The sequence below is a fragment of the Somniosus microcephalus genome, unplaced genomic scaffold (assembly GCF_052327205.1).
Source record: "Somniosus microcephalus isolate GS21.2 unplaced genomic scaffold, FLI_Smic_1.0 unresolved_chr2, whole genome shotgun sequence".
In the NCBI taxonomy this organism is placed as follows: domain Eukaryota; kingdom Metazoa; phylum Chordata; class Chondrichthyes; order Squaliformes; family Somniosidae; genus Somniosus; species Somniosus microcephalus.
The window spans coordinates 58,791,946-58,811,655 of NW_028225180.1; the positions used below are offsets into that span (position 1 = coordinate 58,791,946).

The 19,710-nt window shown below is 45.9% G+C and overlaps 3 pseudogenes across 1 annotated transcript in view; 2 read left to right on the plus strand and 1 right to left on the minus strand.

Annotated features, from left to right (window-relative positions):
* The window catches only part of LOC147092699 (NACHT, LRR and PYD domains-containing protein 3-like), a 391,278-nt pseudogene that overhangs the window by 173,326 nt on the left and 198,242 nt on the right, over positions 1 to 19,710 (minus strand).
* Positions 1 to 19,710, plus strand: part of LOC147092700 (NACHT, LRR and PYD domains-containing protein 3-like) — a 497,498-nt pseudogene that overhangs the window by 103,199 nt on the left and 374,589 nt on the right. The window lies entirely within an intron of this gene.
* On the plus strand, positions 13,649 to 14,374 carry LOC147092701 (beta-1,3-galactosyltransferase 5-like; annotated as a pseudogene).

The window sequence follows — 19,710 nt, forward strand, 5'->3', positions numbered from 1 at the left end:
AGGCTCGCCCCCCCCGATCTCCCGAGGCTCGCCCCACCCAATCTCTCGAGCCTCCCCCCCCCCGAGGCTCGCCCCCGCCCCCGATCTCCCGAGGCTCGCCCCTCCCGGATCTCCCGAGGCTCGCCCCCCCGATCTCCCGAGGCTCGCCCTCCGATCTCCCGAGGCTCGCCCCCCCCGATCTCCCGAGGCTCACCCCCCCCCGATCTCCCGAGGCTCGCACCCCCCCGATCTCCCGAGGCTCGCCGCCCCCCCCGATCTCCGGAGGCCCGATCTCTGGAGCCCCACCCCCCGCCCGAGCTGGCTTCAAGAGCAGAGAGGCCCTGCCCCCCGCCCGAGCCGGTTTCAAGAGCAGAGAGACCCAGCCACCCACCCGAGCCGGCTTCAAGAGCAGAGAATCCCCGCCCCCCGCCCGAGCCGGCTTCAAGAGCAGAGAGAGAGAGTGACGCCGCGCGCAACCCATCGCGTGAGGGCGGGCGGGGACTCAATTCGTGCGCGCTGACTCCTGCCCCACCCGCCTTTGCTAAGATGGCGGTGGTAGCGGCGCTTGGCTGAGGTCCGCCCCCTCCAGCCTTCACAAAGATGGCGGCGAATCGGGGGCCGCTTCTTGACTGGGCAGGGAGGTGCCTAGCTCGGGCATGGGTGCGGAGGAGAGGCCGAGGCTTCGAGGCCTACCTGGAAAAACGGGGAAAGGTAGGAAAATTAATGAGATTAGAGAAAAGATTTAGAAAGTAATTAACTTTTTTTAAAACAATATGTGTTTTAAAAGCAACGTTTTTTTGAAGACGCAGAAAGCGGGGAAAGAAGAAAGGAAAAGTTTGGAATCAAGATGGCGGCGACTCACCTCAGTTCAGAACGATAAGGCCCGCCCACACACGCACCGATTGGTCGACCGTCAGGTCACCAAAGCGTCGGATTGGTCAATCGTCCCGTCACTCGACTGTAGGAGGGCCCGCCCGCACGCGCCAGGAACCCGGCGTACGATTGGTCGACCGCGAGGTCACTCTATCGCTAATGGAGCGGATAATGAGATGCTAATGAGCGGAATGTTGAACGTTTTTTGGATACCGCGGGGCGCGATTTTTGTCCGGCCGAAGCGTAAATATGCTTACGACCGTTTTGGAATGGTAAGCTTTCTTTTGACGTAACGCACGCGCAGGTACGCTCTATAACTTTCGAGCGCATAGCCGGACAGATGCACACGTGAGGACAGACAGACAGACAGATAGACAGACAGACAGACAGATCCGTTTATATTATCTGTATATATAAAAGAGCTCTTCTGTCTGTCCCGATGTCTGTCCCAATGTCTGTCTGTCTGTGTTCTATACGTTTGAAAGTTATAGAGCGTACCGACGCGCGCATCACCTGAAAAGAAAGCTTGCAATTCCGGACCGGTCATAGGCGTATTTACCTTCTGGCCGGACAAAAACTGCGCCCGCGGCATCCGAAAAACGTTCAGCGTTCCGCTCATTAGCATCTCATTAGCGACCATGTGATGTCGAGGTCGACCAATCGTACGTGCGTTCCTGGCGCGTGCCGTCCTGCAGTTGAGTGTCGAGTGACTCGATGATTGACCAATCCTATGCTTCGGTGACCTGACCGGTCGACCAATCGATGCGTGTGTGGGCGGGCCTTATCCTTCTGAACCGAGGCGAGTAGCCGCCATCTTGATTTTTCACGATTTTTTCCCCCACACTTTCAGTGTGTTAGGGAAGTAAGGTAAATATTTGAATTATGTGTTAGGGAATTAATTAACAATTTATTTCAGTTTTATATTGTGTTTAGCAACAGTAGGAAATGAAATGATCCCCTAACCGCCGCCGTCCCCAAACCGGCGTTTTTAAAAATCAAAAACTTTCTCTCTCTCTCTCTCCCCTCTCTCCTTCTCCTCTTCTCTCTCTCCCTCTACTTCTCTCTCTCCTCTTCCCTCTCTCTCTCTCTCCTTCTCCTCTTCCCTCTCTCTCTCTCTCTACTTCCCCCTCTCAGGTTTTCACGGTGTCGGGGCCGTCGCGCGGCGGGCCGCCGAAGTTTCCCGCTCGCTAACGGCCGCCAGGCCGCCTCGCGCTGCCCGCACTCACCGTGCATGCGCCGCCCGCACTGACCGCGCATGCGCCGCCCGCACTGACCGCACATGCGCCGCCCGCACTGGCCGTGCATGCGCCGCCCGCGAGAGCCCGCTCCTGGCGCCGGGCCGCCACTCAGCATTCCTCGTCTGTGCTGAGTTAGCTGTTCCCTGCTGGTGGGGGGAGCAAGATCGGTGTCCTTGATGGAGACGGGGTCGTGGGGGGGGTGGGTGCGGGGAGACAGTGATTACACCGGTGCGGGGGGGGAGACAGTGATTACATGGGGGGAGACAGTGATTTCACGGGGGGCGGGGTGGAGACGGTGATTACACGGGGGGGAGACAGTGATTACATGGGGGGGGAGACATTGATTACACGGGAGACAGTCATTACATGGGGGGGAGACAGTGATTACATGGGGGGGAGACATTGATTACACGGGAGACAGTCATTACACGGGGGGAGACAGTGATTACACGCTCTCTCTCTTCCCCCCGCAGTCGCTCTCTCTATTCCCCCCCCATTAGCCGTTGACCAATCGGGGGGGGGGGGTTTGTTGTTGTTGAGCGAAACAGTGAGTTGATTTGCAAACCTCATTATCCGTTGACCAATCAGTGGAGTTTTTGTTGTTGTTGAGCGAAACGGTGATTTGAATTGCAAACCTCATTAGCCATTGGCCAATCAGGGGAGATATTTTGTTGTGAGAGAAAGATTTAGTTGAATTGCAAACCTCATTAGCCGTTGACCAATCAGGGGAGTTTCGTTGTTGTTGAACGAAACGGTGATTTGAATTGCAAACCTCATTAGCCCTTGACCAATCAGGGAGTGTCATAGTCGTGTTTACTTTTAAAAATGTTCAAAAAACAGACTAAATCCGCTGATTTGCTGTTGACCAATCCTAAGGTTCATTAGTGGGCGGGGCCTGGGTTAGATATAGAGTAAATGTGCCAATGGCATTGCACAATCAAACTGCCAGTGCAACCACAGCACTGGTTATATACCGAGTAAAGCTCTCTACTTTTCTTAAAAACCTAAACTTTAATACCGTGAACTGCAGGGATCCCAGGCTACAGGGAAGCGAGCAGGTGAGTGGCGGCGCACGGTGTGTTATGATCTCTTTATATATAGATTTTACTTCAGTCTTTCCCTGAAAAAATAAATAAACTCTCTCACCCCCCACTCGCTCCTCGCTCTCTTCCCCCTCCAGTCTCTCTCGCTCTCTCTCTCCCCCCACTCGCTCTCTCTCTCCCCCCACCACTCACTCTCTCTCTTCCCCCCCAGTCGCTCTCTCTGTTTCCCCCCAGTCGCTCTCTCTATTCCCCCCCAGTCGCTCTCTCTAATTCACCCATCTCACTCTCTCTCCCGCAGTGTGTGTCTCTCTCACTCTCTCTCTCCCACATTCTCTCTCTCTCTCTCTCTCTCTCTCCCCGTCTCTCTCTCTCTCTCTCCCCCCAGTCTCTCTCTCTTCTCTCTCTCTCCCCCCAGTCTGTCTCTCTCTCTCTCTCTTTCTCCCCCGTCTCTCTCTCTCTCTCCCCCCCAGTCTCTCTCTCTCTCTCTATCACTCTCTCTTTCCCCCAGTCTCTCTCTCTCTCTCTCTCTATCTCTCTCTCTTTCCCCCCAGTCTCTCTCCTCTCTCTCCCCGTCTCTCTACTCTCTCTCTTTCTCCTCCCCCATCTCTCTCTCTCTCCCCCAGTCTCCCTCTCTCCCCCTCAGTCACTCGCTCTCTCCCACCCTCAGTCTCTCTCTCTCTATCTCCCAGTCTCTCCCTCTCTCTCTCTCCACATCTCTCTCTCTCTCTCACCCCTCAGTCGCTCTCTCTCTCCCCTCAGTCTCTCTCTCTCTATCTCCCCATTCTCTCTCTCTCTCCCCATTCTCTCTCCTCTCTCCCCAGTCTCTCTCCTCTCTCTCCCCCAGTCTCTCTCTCTCTCACTCCCAATCTCTCTCTCTCACACTCCCAATCTCTCTCTCTCACACTCCCAATCTCTCTCTCACACTCCCAATCTCTCTCTCTCACACTCCCAATCTCTCTCTCTCACACTCCCAATCTCTCTCTCTCTCACACTCCCAATCTCTCTCTCTCTCACACACCCAATCTCTCTCTCTCACACTCCCAATCTCTCTCTCACACTCCCAATCTCTCTCTCTCACACTCCCAATCTCTCTCTCACACTCCCATTCTCTCTCACTCTCACACTCCCAATCTCTCTCTCCACACTCCCAATCTCTCTCTCTCACACTCCCAATCTCTCTCTCTCACACTCCCAATCTCTCTCTCTCTCACTCCCAATCTCTCTCTCTCTCACACTCCCAATCTCTCTCTCTCACACTCCCAATCTCTCTCTCACACTCCCAATCTCTCTCTCTCTCACACTCCCAATCTCTTTCTCTCTCACACTCCCAATCTCTCTCTCTCTCACTCCCAATCTCTCTCTCTCACACTCCCAATCTCTCTCTCTCTCACTCCCAATCTCTCTCTCTCACACTCTCAATCTCTCTCTCACACACTCCCAATCTCTCTCTCTCACACTCCCAATCTCTCTCTCTCACATTCCCAATCTCTCTCTCTCTCACACTCCCAATGTCTCTCTCTCTCACACTCCCAATCTCTCTCTCTCACGCTCCCAATCTCTCTCTCTCACACTCCCAATCTCTCTTTCACACACACTCCCAGTCTCTCTCTCTCTCTCACGTTCCCAATCTCTCTCTCACTCCCAATCTCTCTCTCTCACACTCCCAATCTCTCTCTCTCACACTCCCAATCTCTCTCTCTCTCACTCCCAATCACTCTCTCTCTCACTCCCAATCTCTCTCTCTCTCACACTCCCAATCTCTCTCTCTCACACTCCCAATCTCTCTCTCTCTCTCTCTCTCCTTCCCTCTCTCTCTCTCTCTCCTTACCTCTCGCTCCTTCCCTCTCTCTCTCTCTCCTTCCATCTCTCTCTCTCTCTTTCCTTCCATCACTCTCTCTCTCTCCTTCCCCCCCTCTCTCTCTCTCTCTCCTTCCCTCTCTCTCTCTCCTTCCCCCTCTCTCTCTCCTTCCCTCTCTCTCTCTCTCCTTCCCTCTCTCTCTCTCTCCTTCACTCTCTCTCTTCCCTCCAGTCGCTCCCTCTCTCTCTTCCAACAACAACATGCCGTCAAAAAGCCTCGGCAACGCCGGGCTCCCCCCAGCTAGTAGATATATATATAGGAACTGAGGGGCCAGTAAGTTGGCAGATGGGGTATAATGTAGGGAAATGTGAGGTTATTCACTTTGGCAGGAAATATAGAAAAAGAGAATATTTTTTAAATGGTGAGAAACTTTCAAATGTTGGTGTTCAGAGAGGCTTGGGTGTCCTCGTCCAAAACACACAGAAACCTAGCATGCAGGTACAGCAAGCAATTGGCATGTTGGCCTTTATTGCAAGAGGATTGGTGTACACGAGTAAGGAAGTCTTGCTATGAATCTGCAGTGCCTTGGTGAGACCACACCTGGAGTACTGTGCACAGTTTTGGTGTCCAATTCTAAGCAAGGACACACTTACCTTCGAGGCAGTGCAACGAAGATTCACTAGATTGATTCCTTGGATTAGAGATCTGTCCTATGATGAGAGATTGTTTAGAATTGGCCTTTACTCTTTGTAGTTTAGAAAAATCCGTGGTGATCTCATTGAAACATACAAGATTCTGAAGAGGTTTGAAAGGGTAGAGGCTGAGAGGTTGTTTCCCCTGGCTGGAGTGTCTGTAACTCGGGGACATAGTCTCAGGATAAGGGGTAAGCCATTTAAGACTGAGATGAGGAGGGATTTCTTCACTCAGAGGGTTGTGAATATTTGGAAATCTCTGCCCCAGAGGGCTCTGAACGCTGAGTGTTTGAGTATATTCAAGGCTGAGAGAGATATATTTTTGGACTCTGGGGAATCAAGGAATATGGAGATCGGGCTTGAAATTGGAGTTGACGTCGATGATCAGCCATAATTTATTAACAGGCAGAGCAGGCTCGATGGGCCGTATGGCTTACTCCAGCTCTTACATCTTAAGTTCTTATGTCCTTATGCAAGATTAGTGGTAGGCCAGAGCATTGTGATTTTTTTAGAAACCAGCAAAGGATGACTAAAAAGATAATTAAAATGGAGAAGATAGGTTATGAGAGTAAACTAGCAAAAAATATAAAAATATAAAAAGAAGAGAGTAGCTAAAGTAATGGTTAGTCATATAGAGGATGAGACTGGGGAATTAATAATGGGAAACAAGGAAATGGAAGAGAATTTGAACGAATATTTCGTATCAATCTTCATGGTAGAAGATTGTGAATCAAGGGGCCATAGGGAGGGAGGAATTCGAACAATCACCCTTAGCAGAGAAAATGTACTAGTCAAACTAATTGGACTAAAGAATGACAAGTCCCCTGGGCCTGATGGCACACATCCTATTGTTTTAAAGAACTGGTTGCCGAGATAGAGGATGTGTTGCTTGTAATCTACCAAAATGGATTGTGGAAAGGTCCCGTCTGATTGGAAAACTGCAAAAGTAACTCCGCTATTCAAGAAAGGAAGGAGCCACAAAGCAGGAAACTATAGGCCAGTTAGCCTACCATCTGTTATCGAGAAAATGTTGGAATCCATTATTAAGGATATAATAACAGGACCTTTAGAAAATCATAATACAACCAAGCAGAGTCAACATAGTTTTATGAAAGGGAAATTGTGTTTGACAAATTAGCTGGAGTACTTTCAGGATGTGTCGAACAGGGTGGATAAAGGGGCACCATTAGATGCAGTGTATTTGCATTTCCAGAAAACATTCAATAATGTGCCACATAAAGGTTTACTGCACAAGATAGGCGCTCATGGTGTTGGTGGTAATATATTCGATTGGATGGAGGATTGGCTGAATAAAGCAAATGAGAGATTCAGAATAGATGGATCATTTTCAGGTTTGCAAAATGTAACTAGTGGGTTGCTAAAGGGATCAGTGCTGGGGCTTCAACTATTTAGAATGTATATTACTGACTTGGATGAAGGGACCGAGTGTACTTTTGCCGAATTTGCTGACGATACAAAGATAGGTGGGAAAGGAAGTTTTGAGGAGTACAAAAAGATTCTGCAAAGGGTTAAATGAATGGGCAAAAAATTGTCAGATGGAGTATAATGTGGGAAAATGAGAGGTTATCCAATTTGTTAGGAAGATTAAAAAGCAAAATATGATTTAAATGCAGAGACACTACATAATTCGGCGGTGCAGAGGGATCTGGGTGTTTTTGTACATGAAGCTCAAAAAGTTAGCATGCTGGTACAGCAATAGTTGGGAAGGCAAATGGAATATTGGGCTTTATTGCTAGGGGGAAGGAGTATAAATGTACGGAAGTCTTGCTACAACTGTACAGAGCATTGGTGAGACCACAGCTGGTGTACTGCATGCAGTTGTGGTCTCCTTATTTAAGGAAGGATATACTTGTATTGCAAGAAGTTCAGAGAAGCTTCACTTGGTTGATTCCTGAGTTGAAGGGTCTGTCTTAAGAAAAAAATGGTTGATCAGGTTGGACCCATACTCATTGGAGTTTAGAAGAATGAGAGGTTGTCTCATTGAAACATATAAGTTTCTGAGGGGGCTTGAGATGGTAGATGCTGACAGGATGTTTCACCTCATGGGGGAATCTAGAACTATGGGGCATAGTTTCAGAATACGGGCCGCCCAATTAAAACGGAGATGAGGAGGAACTTCTTCTCTCAGAGGGCCGTGAATACTTGGAAATCTCTACCCCAGAGAGCTGTGGAGCTGAGTCATTGAATATATTCAAAGCGGAGAAAGATATCTCTATTTGAAAGTATGGTTCATTCCAACAAGAAGAAAGCGTAAGGGAACCAAAGCAAGGGCTCCTTGGATTACGAGAGAGATAGAGAAGATGATGAAACAAAAAAGAGGGCGTATGATGCATGTCAGGTGAATTCTACAAGGGAGAACCCGGCTAATTATAATAAGTTGAGAGGGGAAGTGAAGATGAAAATAAGATTAGCAAAGAGAGAATATGAGAGTAGAATGGTCGTTAACATAAAAGGGAACCTGAAAATCTCCTACCAGCTTATAAAGAGTAAACAGGTATTAAGAGGCAGGGAGGGGCCTATTAGGAACAAAGCATTTGATATATGCTCAGAGGCACAGTGCTAGAATGCTTAATGAATACTTTGTATCGGTGTTTACTTAGGAAGTGGATGCTGACAAAATATTGGTAGAAGCCGATATGGTAGAGGTATTGGATGGGGTGGAAATTAATAGGCAGGATGTACTGGAAAAGCTGGATATGCTTTGAGTGGGTAAGTCGGCTGGTCCGGATGGCAGGTATCCCAGATTGCTAAAGCAAGTAGGGTTCGAGATAACAGAAGGGCTTGCCATAATCTTCCAATCTTCCCTAGATACGGGTGAGGTGCCAAAGGATTGGAATGTGGCAAAGATGACACACTTGTTCAAGAAAGGGTGCAAGGACAATCCACGTAACTACAGGCCGGTCAGTTTAACATCAGTGGGGTGTCAGGTTTTAGAAAGTATAATCAGGGAAAAAATTAACAGGAACTTGTAGAGCTGTAAGTTAACTAAGAAGAGCCAGCACAGATTTATAAAAGGCCAATCGTGTTTCATTAATCTAATTGAATTTTTTGATGAAATAACAGAAAAGGTTGATGAAGGGAATGCACTGGATGTTGTCTATATGGATTTGAAGATCGCGTTTGAAAAAGTACCACATAAAGGGCTGGTTATCAAAATTGGCCCTCCTGGAATAGGAGGGTCAGTGTCAGCTTGCATAAGAAACTGGCTTAAGGACAGAAAACAGTGAGTCATGGTAAATGGTCATTCTTCAAACTGGAGCATGGTAGACAGTGGGCCTCCCTAAGTGTTAGTGCTGGAGCCACTGTTTTTTGAGATATATATATATATATATATAAACGACTTGACATTGGAATACAGGATAAAATTTTAAAGTTTGCCAATGATACCAAACTTGGAGGTGTGGCAAACAGTGAGGAGCATACCAATCTACAGCAACAGAAAATGGATAGGCTAGAATAACGGGAAGACAAGTGGCAGCTGGAATTTAATACAGAGAAGGATGAGATGATGCATTTTGGCAGAAGGATAGGGAGAGGCAATATAGACTTAATGGCGCAGTTCTAAAGCATGTGCACAGAGGGACCTGGGTTTCATGAGCACAGATCTTTCAACGTGGCAAGACATATTGAGAGAGTAGTTTTCAAAGCATATGGAATCTTAGGCTTCATTACTAAAGGTAAAGAGCAAAAAAGCAGGGAAGTTATGCTGGACCTTTATAAAGCTGTAGTTAGGCCACAACTAGACTATTGCGTACAGTTATTGTCACCACAGTTTAGGAAGGATGCGAAGGTGCTTGAGCTGGTTCAGAGGAGATTGACCAGAATGGTTCCAGTGATGAGGGTTTTTAGCCAGAAGGTTAGGTTGCAGATGCTGGGGTTGTTCTCCTTGGAGAAAACGAGTTTGAGTGGAGATTTGATAGAGGTGGACAAGATAATGACGCGTTTGGATAAGGTAGACAGGGAAAGGCTGTTCTCATTAGCTGATGATATAAGGACTAGTGGATACAGATTTAAGGTTTTGGATAAGAGATACAGGGGGGATGTGAGGAAGAACATTTTTACAGTGAGGGGTAATGACCAGGAACTCGCTGCCGATGTGGGTGAAGGAAACGGAGATGGTCAATGATTTCAATAGGAAATCAGATAGGCACCAGATGAAATAAACTTTCAGCGCTATGGGGATAGACCGGGTGAATGGCACTAACTGGATTGGTTCACAGAGAGATGGTATGGACTCGATGCGCTAAAAGGCCTCCTTATGTGCTATAATAACTCCATGGCCCTATGACTCTTTTGACATGGAGTACAAAAGCCAGGAAGTTAAACCTTTATAGAACACCAATCGGCCACAGCTGCAGTATTGTGTCCAATTATGGGAACCACCCTTTAGGAAGGACGTGAAGACTTAATAGCGTGCGTAGAAGAGATTTACTAGAACGGCTCCAGGGATGAGAGATATACAGTTAAGTTGATAGACTTTAGATTCTGGGTTTGTTCATCTTAGTGCAGAGAAGAACAAGAGGATATTTGGTAGACGTGCTTAAAATCATTAAGGGTTTAGGTAGAGTAAAAAAAGTGAAACTCTTTACAATGGCTGAATGATCGATTACGAGAGGGCACAGATTTAAGGTGATTGGCAAAGGAACCAGAATCGACTTGAGGGAAAACCTTTTTTCACAACAAATGGTTAGCATTTGGAATGCACAGCCTGCTGGGGGATGTATACAGATTCAATAGTAGCTTTCAAAAGGGTACAGAAAATATAGCTGGAGAAGAAACAAATCCTGGGATATGGGGGAAGAGCGGAGAAATGTGACTAACTGGATAGCTCTTCGAAAGAGCCGGCATAGACCCGATGGGCCGAATGGTCTCCTTCTGTGCTGTACTATTCTATGAATCTATGATCCTTTGAGTGGACCGAAATTGGCTTTGATAACGCACTGCCCAAATGACAACCCATGTTACAATATTTCCTAAATTGTTTCATCGAAACAGAAGTCATCGTTATAAGAATGGTATCAGCTTCCTACTAGGTACATAGGGCCAAGGGTAAGACATTTGGCCCATCGAACCTGTTGCATCATTCAATGAGACCCTGGCTGATCTGGAACCTAACTCCAGACACTCACATTGCCCCATGTAATATAATCTATCAATTCCTGATTTAAAATTCACATTAGCAGTTCCTTGATTGCTGATATGTCCTTTCTAAGGTGTGGTGCCCAGAACTGCTCACATTACTCCAGGTATGGTCTAACGAAGGCTAAGTATTGATGTAGCATAACTTCTTCCCCCTTGTATTCTAGCCTTCTACATATGAAGGTTAGCATTCCATTAGCCTTTTTAATTCGTTTCTGCACTTGCCCATGAAATTATAACGATCTATATACATGGACCACCTAAGTCTCTTTGGACGTCCATTGTTTCTAGATAGGGACCTCCACTGTTTCTAGCTTTGGACCTCCATTGCTTCTAGCTTTAGATCTCCACTGCTTCTAGCTTTGGACCACTAAAATTTCTAGCTTTGAAATTCCAGTGTTTCTAGCTTTGGCCCTCTAATATTTCTAGCTTTGAAATTCCAGTGTTTCTAGCTTTGGACCTCTAATATTTCTAGCTTTGAAATTCCAGTGTTTCTAGCTTTGGAGCTCTAATACTTCTAGCTTTGAAATTCCACTGTTTCTAGTTTTAGATCTCCAATGTTTCTAGCTTTGAACTTCCAGTGATTGTAGATTTGGACCTCCACTGTTTCTAGATTTGAACCTCCAATGTTTCTAGCTTTGAACCTCCAGTTATTCAGGATTTGGACCTCCACTCTATCTAGATTTGAACCTCCACTGTTTCTAGATTTGAATCTCCAATGTTTCTAGCTTTGAACCTCCAGTGATTCTGGATTTCGACCTCCACTGTTTCTAGATTTGAACCTCCACTGTTTCTAGATTTGGACCTCCACTGTTTCTAGATTTGAACCTCCACTGTTTCTGGTTTTGGACATCCAATGTTTCTAGTTTTGAACCTCCACTGTTTCTAGATTTGAATCTCCAATATTTCTAGATTTGAACCTCCACTGTTTCTAGATTTGGAACTACAATGTTTCTAGATTTGGACTGCCAGTGATTGTAGATTTGGACCTCCACTGTTTCTAGATTTGAAACTCCTCTTTTTCTAGAATTAAACCTCCAGTGTTTCTAGATTTGAACCTCCACTGTTTCTAGATTTGAACCTCCACTGTTTCTAGATTTGAATCTCCACTGTTTCTAGATTTGAACCTCCACTGTTTCTAGATTTGAATCTCCAATGTTTCTAGATATAACCTCCACTTTTTCTAGATTTGGACCTCCAATGTTTCTAGATTTGAACCTCCAGTGATTGTAGATTTTGACCTCCACTGTTTCTAGATTTGAACCTCCAATGTTTCTAGATTTGAACCTCCACTGTTTCTAGATTTGAGCCTCCACTGTTTCTAGATTTGAACCTCCAGTGATCCTAGATTTGAACCTCCACTGTTTCTAGATTTGAACCGCCACTGTTTCTAGATTTGAACCTCCACTGTTTCTAGATTTGAACCTCCAATATTTCTAGATTTCAACCTCCAGTGATTCTAGATTTGAACCTCCACTGTTTCTAGATTTGAACCTCCAAAGTTTCTAGATTTGAACCTCCACTGTTTCTAGATTTGAACCTCCACTGTTTCTAGATTTGGACCTCCACTGTTTCTAGATTTGAACCTCCACTGTTTCTAGATTTGAACCGCCAATGTTTCTAGATTTGAACCTCCAATGTTTCTAGATTTGAACCTCCACTGTTTCTAGATTTGAACCTCCACTGTTTCTAGATTTGAACCTCCGCTGTTTCTAGATTTGAACCTCCACTGTTTCTAGATTTGATCCTCCACTGTTTCTAGATTTGAACCTCCAATGTTTCTAGATTTGATCCTCCACTGTTTCTAGATTTGAACCTCCACTGTTTCTAGATTTGAACCGCCACTGTTTCTAGATTTGAACCTCCACTGTTTCTAGATTTGAACCGCCACTGTTTCTAGCTTTCGATCTCCAATGTTTCTAGCTTTGGACCTCTAGTGATTGTAGATTTGGACCTCCACTGTTTCTAGCTTTGGACCTCCACTGTTTCTAGATTTGAACCTCCAGTGATTGTAGATTTGAACCTCCAGTGATTTTAGATTTTGAGCTCCACTGTTTCTAGACTTGAACCTCCAGTGATTTTAGATTTGGACCTCCACCTTTTCTAGATTTGAACCTCCAGTGATTTTAGATTTGGACCTCCACTGTTTCTATATTTGTACCTCCAGTGATTGTAGCTTTGAACCTCCAGTGATTGTAGATTTGGACCTCCATTCTTACTAGTTTTAGACCTCCACTGTTTCTAGCATTGACTCTCAACTGTTTCTAGCTTTGGGCTTCCTCTGTTTCTAGCTTTGGATCACCACTTTTTCTATCATCTAATCATTGTTCTTTTTACCGTATTTATAAATCACTGCTGACAAGATGAAAACCCGTTCAGACCCTCCTGTGACCTTCGACTTTTATTATGTTAATGGCAACTTCAACTTATTTCATTAAACCAGTTACTGGGATTTAAAGTCAGGGATGGAGGAACACCAGCCCAACAAGTTAAGAGCTGTTATGATGATTCAGCATTAACTTTTACAGAACCAAGGCGAGTAAATGGAGATCAGATACAGATCAACCATGATCCAAATGAATGGCAGAACATGTTCGATGGGGTGAATGGCATTCTCCTATTCCTATGTTACTAATCAAGCCAAATATTCTTAAATTGGAAAGTGTTTCCCCTTGCATTGCCCGGATACCACCAAAATCAATGTGTTTATTTTGTTTTACAGGTGATTCAAAACATGAAGATATTTTCTGGTGCAATATGTGGTTTCAAATTTCGTCCAAAAAAATGTTTATTTTTTTTTAGATCCTTTTGGTGACACTTGGTATATTTGGATATTTACTCTGCAACATTCCTGACCCTTATCTTTACACAGAATTAAATGACACTTCCTATTTAATGCGACCTGATAGGAGATGTGATATCAGTCCCACATTTCTGGTCCTTCTCATCACCAGTGCCCAGGACTAGTTCGAAGCTCACTCGGTCATTTGCCAGACCTGGGGGAGAGAGCCGACAACACAGGGCAAGAGGGTCATGACCTATTTCCTGCTCGGGTACAGCCGGGAGCATCAGGAGCATCTGCTAGAGGAAGGTTTGCTGCACAAAGACATCATGCAGAAAGAGTTCAGTGACACGTATTACTACCTGAACACCAAGGTGCTGATGGGACTGGAATGGGTGAGCCGATTTTGTCCGTCTGTCTCCTTTGCGATGAAAACCGATTCAGACATGTTTGTCAATGTTGATTATTTAAGAGATCTCTTGTCGTGAACCAGTCGCAGGAACATCTACACTGGCCACATACAGAGACATGCAAGTCCTGTCAGGGACAAATCCAGTAACTGGTACGTGAGTGAACAGGAATATCCTCTGGAAACGTATCTGCCATACTGCTCCAGCACTGGTTACGTGCTCTCGACTGATGTCGCCTACCGAGTTTGGAACGTTGTGAATACCGTCCCGAAATTGAAACTCGAGGACATTTTCGTCGGTCTCTGTCTGGCTAAGTTGAAGATAGCGCCGGTGGAACTCCACTCACGGCAAACTTTCCACATTTCAAAGGTCCCATTTTCTGTTTGTGACTTTTTGTAAATTCGTGGCCTCTCATGGGGTGAAACCCTCCAACTGCTGATCTACTGGAAGGGACTGGCAGATGTGGAAACTGAGGATTGCCGTGGAGATACATCAAGGAGGCCACCTTGTCATTTGCCGCTACAAATGCCACTTGCTCCAGTCCATTTATTGAGAGGCATCACTGCATGCTGTCTGAACCCATCACTGCTGCTGCTGGGGTGCAGGCAGAATACTCACTGCCCCTCCAAAATAAGCTGTGTCAAGTGCGTTAAGGTGTTTCTCGGAGATTCGACAAGGTGTAACGGTTATCTACCCTTTATTGGAATTTGTAGATCTCCATTGATTCGCTACATTCTGTTCACTTTTAGGAAGGTTATCTCTAGTATAGACTACCATGCTGCAATTACATGCTCCTTCCCGTTGTGGTGCTGACGAGCCTCAGTTTGACATCTCCCACTTCCTCCGCCTGTATGACAGAGAAGCCAAATCCACATCTCCGCTTCCCAAATTGCCATTTACCTCGATTTATGACGACAAATAATAATATAAAATCAAGATATGTAAAGTTGTTTATTTTTAAGGGAGTTGGCAATTGAACCAGAGAAAAGATTAGATGAATTTTTCTCTCACAGCGACTTCTTATGATCTAGAATGCAGTGCTTTGAAATGGTGGTGGAAGCAGTTTCAATAGTAACTTTCAAAATTAATTCGATAAATACTTCAAGGGGAAATCGTGCTGGGCTTTAGGGAAGGAGCAGAGGAGTGGGACTAAATAGAGGCTCTTTCACAGAGCCAGCACAGAAACAACTTTCTTGATCAACCAATAAATGTAATCAAAGAGCTTGTTGAAAATAATGTCTGTCATTTTTTTCAGTAATTGTAATGTCTAATCTTCAAAATAAGAATCTAAATAAAAACAAAAACATCATTTTCGCATCAACATCATTCAATGTAATGATTGCATTGTATTAAATATTTATTTTAGGGCCTTCCATGAAGATTTACCTTCAAAGCCTCAGCATATCTCAAAATCTTGGGTTTACACGAAGATTTTTAACCTTTGAATTGTTAAATAAATCTTTCAAAGTCACATGTACATTCTAAGATGTTCGAATTTCTGGATCCCCGAAAGCCATGTTTCATATTTCCCCCAACTACCTAACAACAGTGCCGTTCTCTGTGTTCACAAACTTTTAGGCCACATTCCCTGTGCTCGCTGATCCCAGGTCTGGACTCAGTGCTCTGCCACCCTGAGATCCCCAATCATTTTCCCAGGGTCCTAAAACAAATGCTAAACCGTGAAACCTCAATGTACAAAAAAAAGTCGCTCTTACAAAATGGAAACTATCCATTCCGCCCTATCAGTCAATTACTTTCTTTATCCTCCACACGAGCAAATAGCTCCATGTTGACCGCCCCTGTTCCAAAACAATTTGCGAATTTCAAGGTAATTGACAGGAGAACGAGTGACGTCATGAGGAAATATTATTTTTGTACAGTGAGTTGTTGTTATCGGGAATGCAACACCTGAAAGGGTGGTGGGGACAGAATCAATAGTAAATTGCAAAATGGAATTGGAAACGGCACCACCCACTGCTGTAAAATCTGTCTCATGGAATGTTATGAAACAATGAGAGTTATTCTGTCCCGTTACAAGTTTAAATGTCCCTGTACTCCTAAGTTATAGGAAGGGGCAGTCTCTCACTTTATTTCCCCATTAAACTGGATCCACAACGAATTTAGGTGTAACTTGCGCGAAACAGAAGTTCTCTCCCCGAGCGGGGCCTCACACACAGATGGAAGATTAACTGATATTCTGGGGTTAATTGTCCCCGTTTAACTATAAGATGATGCCACGATAAGGGGTTACTCAATGCGGCAAATGTATTTGGAGATTTGTCATGGTTCATGTCGGGACAAGTGACAAAGGGCAAAAAGGGCGGAGTTCTAGCTGTGGGTATATGTGGAGTGAGGAGCTAAATTATCAACCAGGTCTACAAGTATTCTAATCTCAGCATTATTACCCGGGCCACGTTCTAATTGTTACAGAGACAAACAGACCAGAAAAGTGAACACGTGGCTGGATGAGTGGTGTATGAGGGAGGGGATCCATTTCATGGGGCAAAGTACAGGGCAAAGAGAGAGCCATACCGTTGGAACATGTTGTACCTGAACTAAGATAGAACCAAGGTCCTAGTGGAACGTATAAGTAGCGAGGCAAAAACACATTATTCTCATAAATGGGGTGGGGGGAGGATTCAATCATAAACAACAGTAAAATTTATAATTGAACGATAAAAAGTATAAGAGCAGATTTCAGGTCATGACGTGATGCTCCAGTGAAGGGAGTACTAAAATAATTAAAGCAGTTACAGCAGGCGGGAGAAATAAGAAAGGTGTTAAGTTGAACGGTGTAAGAAAGACCACATCAGGTCAAATACGTGTGCTATACACTAACAATATGGGGTATAAGCAATACACTGAATGAATTGGAGGCTGAAATGTGTCAAATGAATCAGAGTTTGCTGATGATACAAAGTTGGGTGTGAAAGTAAGGTGTGAGGCAAATGCAAAGATGATACAAAGCAATATAGACAGGTTAAGTGAGTGGGAAAGAACATGGCGGAAGGAATATAAGATGGAGATGTGTGACATTATCCACTTTGGTAAGAAAAATAGGAAAACAGAATATTTTAAATGGTGGAAGATTGGGTCATTTTGGACTTCAATGGGAACTAGGTGTCCTTGTACACTGCAATTTAGCCTGCAGGTGCAGTTAGGAAAGCAAATGGCATATTAGCTGTGTGGTGGACCTGCGAGAGGCACAGTCAACGAGAGGAGGATAAAAAGAGCGCAGAGAGGAGGCCTGGGACCGGAGCTGAGCAGCGGACCTGTGAGAGGCACAGAGTCAGGGAGAGGAAGATAAAAAGAGCATGGAGATGAGGCCTGGGATGGGAGCTGAGCGGTGGACCTGCGAGAAGTGCAGAGTCAGCACGAGGAGGATAAAAAGAGCGCTGAGAGGAGGCCTGGGACTGGAGCTGAGCGGCGGAAATGCGAGAGGCACATTTTCAGGGAGAGGATGATATAAAGAACATGGAGAGGAGGCCTGGGACCAGAGCTGAGCGGCGGACCTGCGAGAGGCACAGAGTCAGCGAGAGGAGAGAGAGAAGTAAAAATAATTGAAGTGTGACATCACCAGAAAGCAGGTAAGTGATTGGTTGGTGAATATTTCGCTCTTGCTCGCTTTTTTCCAAATTTAATTTCAGTGTATTAAAATTTCTGGGGTCTCTGTTGTATAGCGGGAAGTGCTGGTAAAGAAGGGCCCTTGAGTAAATAATTTAATTGTAGTGTAATTAGTGGTATTGATTTGATTAAATTTAATTTGAATTAATTAAAGGGTAATTAATGGCAGGACTGCTCGGCTCCGTGGCATGCTCCTCCTGCTCTATGTGGGAAATCAGGGACACTTGCTGTGTCCCTGCTGATCAAATGTGCGGGAAGTGTATCCAGCTGCAGCTACAATCAGACCACATTGTGGCGCTGGAGCTGCGAATGATTATACACTGAAGCATTCACGATGCTGAGCACATCGTGGATAGCATGTATAGGGAGTTGGTCACACCGCAGGTAAAGGCTGCACAGGCAGGAAGGGATTGGGTGACAACCAGGCAGAGTAGTAGGCGCAGCAGGTAGTGCAGTGGTCCCCTGTGGCCATCCCACTTTCAAACAGATATACCACTTTGGATATTGTTGAGGGGGTTGGGTTTTCGGGAGAAGGCAGCAGCAGCCAACTTTCTGGCAGCATGGGTAGTCATGCTGCACAGGATGGGAGGAAAATGTACGGGAGAGCTATAGTGATAGGGTATGCCATTGTAAGAGGAATAGACAGGCGTTTCTGTGGCCACAAATGAGACTCCGCAATGGTATGTTGCCTCCCTGGTGCAAGGGTCAAGGATGTCTCAGAGCGGCTGCAGGGCATTCTGGAGGTGGAGGGTGAACAGCCAATTGCCGTAGTGCAGGTATGTACCAACGATATATGTAAAAAACGGGATGAGGTCCTAAAAGATGAATATAGGGAGTTAGGAGGTAAATTAATAAATAAGTTCTGAAAGGTAGTAATCTCAGGATTGCTACCAGTGCCACGTGCTAGTCAGTGTAGAAATAGAAGGATATTCAGATGAATTCTAGGCTAGAAGAATGGTGCAAGGGGGAGGGATACAAATTTATGGGACAATAGAACCAGTTCTCGGGGAGGTGGGACAAGTACAATGTGGACGGATTGCACCTGGGCAGGCCCGGAACCGATGTCCTAGGGGCAGTGTTTGCTAGTGCTGTTGGGGAGGGTTAAAACTAAAATGGCAGGGGGCTGGGAAGCTGTGCAGGGTGACAGAGGAAAGGTAAGCAATGGATGGAAACAAAAGACAGGAAGGAGAAAAGCAAAAGTGGAAGCCAGAGAAATCAAGTGTGTAAATCAAACAGGGCCACATTGAAGAATAATTCTAAAAGGACTAAGAGTGTTAAAAAATCAAGTCTGAGATCTTTGAGTTTAATGTGAGGAGCATTCATAATAAGGTGAATGAATTAGTTGCGTGAATAGATGTAAACGGGTATGAGATAATTAGGATTATGAAGACTTAGCTCCAGGGGGGCCAAGACTGGGAATTGAAAATCCAGGGGTATTCAATATTCAGGAAGGAGAGGAAAAAAGGAAACGGAGTTGGAGTAGCATTGCTGGTTAAAGAGGAGATAGAGTCATAGGCCTAGAAATTCCCTTGGGTTTGCGCCCATTTAGGGGCGCAAGAGTGGGTTGCGCCGGAAGTTGCATCGCCGCTGAAATTAGGTGGGCCTTTAAATCGGCGTAAGCCGGTAGCGCTGCGCCAGCACCGATGACGTCATCGGTGTGAGCAGCGCCCCGGTACCACCCGAAACCACGCTGATCCCCATCTTCAGTAGCGGCTGCCTCTTCCCTGGCGGCCGCTAACAACGTTTTAAAAACCTGGCCGTCCTGCCGCCTTAGCGGCGCTAGTTAAGGCGGAGGTGCGGCCGGCCGCTTTTTCGGCGGCCGCCTGGCCGCACCTCCTTCCCCGGCCTCCTCCACCCCCCCCCCCGCGGCATTGCCGGCTGGTTTCCTTGGAGCCTGGCACTTCTCCGTTGTGCCGGGCTCTTTTGCCGGAACTTGGAACGGGGCTCCGGCCGTTGCATGCACCTCCCCCTTAAGAGAAGGGGGAGGCCTGCAGTACAGCAGCCTGCCACATCGCATCGGGAGGCGCAGCGGGACCGGGAGCGCTGAAATTCACTTTCAGCGCCCCAAGCGGGGCGGGCACACCCTGTTCTAGCGCCCGCTTCCGCTTTTG